Source organism: Prunus persica, chromosome G5 (genome assembly GCF_000346465.2).
Source record: "Prunus persica cultivar Lovell chromosome G5, Prunus_persica_NCBIv2, whole genome shotgun sequence".
Taxonomy (NCBI): Eukaryota; Viridiplantae; Streptophyta; class Magnoliopsida; order Rosales; family Rosaceae; genus Prunus; species Prunus persica.
The window spans coordinates 6,125,800-6,127,683 of NC_034013.1; the positions used below are offsets into that span (position 1 = coordinate 6,125,800).

The 1,884-nt window shown below is 36.3% G+C and overlaps 1 pseudogene; it reads left to right on the forward strand.

Annotated features, from left to right (window-relative positions):
- On the forward strand, nt 426-1,586 carry LOC18777357 (annotated as a pseudogene).

Here is a 1,884-nt window from a genome sequence, read left to right on the forward strand (position 1 = left end):
CACCTATCAATTTAGCCCTTATTTATACTAAGCTTAAATTCCATGGTCCATACTAGTTTGATTTTTATTTTTTATTTTGTGTGAAAATTTGGTCTTTTCTTTAAAATAATGTGCTAGATAGCGTGAAAGAAGCAAATAAATAAGTCAGAAATTCTTCAAAGGCACGTAGACAAGTCCCCATCTAGTATACTATGAGGAAAAGGACAGCTCACAACAAGTTTATGTCTATAAAATCCCAGATGCTCATTGAATGTCTTGTGCCCATGAAAGATTAAATATATTTCCATAGAATACGTACCATTTGTGCTTATTTACTATTTACCATGGCTCTCACAAATCGAGGCCAATACCTCTCTGCTTAGCTTTTCTTTTCATTTTGGCCAGTTTTTTATAAGGATGCATAGGAGAATGAGAGGGGATTCGTGATGTTCAAGGCCAACTTGGAGTTCATTGAGGCTTTTAACAAACACATGGGCCAGAACTACTTCACTCTAAGCTTAAATGAATTTGCAGACCTAACCAATGAAGTTTCGGGAAATTCGTAATGGTTACACCAAACGATCCTCCAAATTGATCATGTCCAATTCCACGAAAGCTACAAGTTTTAAATATTGAAATGTCACTGATGTGCCACCTTCAGTGGATTGGAGAGAAAAGGGTGCAGTGACGCCTATCAAGGACCAAGGCAAATGTTGTAAGTATTAAACAAGTAGTTAAATGACGACGCATTCACTGTTTCACAACATAACATGTTATTGAATGATGAGGCATGTTATTTCAATTTTATAGGATGTTGTTGGGTTTTCTCCAGCAGTGGCAATGACAGAAGGGGTTAACCAGCTCAAAACTGGAAACTCAATCTCACTATCAGAGCAAGAGCTTGTGGATTGTGACACTACAGGTCAAGATCATGGCTGTGAAGGTGGTCTAATGGATGACGCTTTCCAATTCATCCAACTCAACAAAGGTTGACAACTGAAGCTAATTACCCCTACCAGGGTGTAAATGGAACTAGTTGCAACACTCAGAAGGCTGCATCCCAAACAGTGTCCATAAACGGGTACGAGGATGTGCCTAAAAACAACGAAAACGCTATGTTGCAACCAACCAATTTCGGTTGCCATTGACGGAAGTGGTCTACATTCCAGTTTTATTCAAGTGGTGTGTTCACTGGAACATGTGGTATAAACTTAGATCATGGTGTTACCACAGTTGTATACGGGACTAGTAGTGATGGGACTAAATACTCGCTGGTGAAGAATTCTTGGGGCACGGGGTGGGGGGAGAGTGGATATGTGACGGTGCAAAGGGGCATTCCTGCCAAGGAAGGACTCTGTGGTCCTTTAACTGTAGTTTCTTTAGGACAAATGATCTTACTGTCAATTTTGTTAACTTTTCTGTTAAGTGCAGGGGTAAAATGGTATTTTTGCATCAAAATTGATTAAAATATGAATAAAAAATTAAAATTAAACTCTCTCCTTCCCCCTCTATCTCGATTCTTACTCCCCCAAAACTTTAAATTTTTTTTTTTTGGTTGGTTTTTTATTTGATTTTCTTTTATTGTTATTTTAAAGATATAATTTTTTATTCATTTTTTTGGTTTTAACGTAAAAATACCATTTTGCCCTTACATTTAACAGAAAAAGTTAACAAAATTGACGGTAGGACCATTTGTCCAGACGAAACTAAAGTTAAAAGACCATGGGAACCGTTTTGGAAATTGAGATACTCAAATACAAATTTGGTCAAAATTCAGGGACTAATAAAATGATCAACTCAAATATATATAATTGAATAATACAGAATCCATTTTGAGAGCATTATTAAACGAACCCTAAAATAAATCTATATTTTCATTCTTAGTGCAATGTGGAAATATCTTTA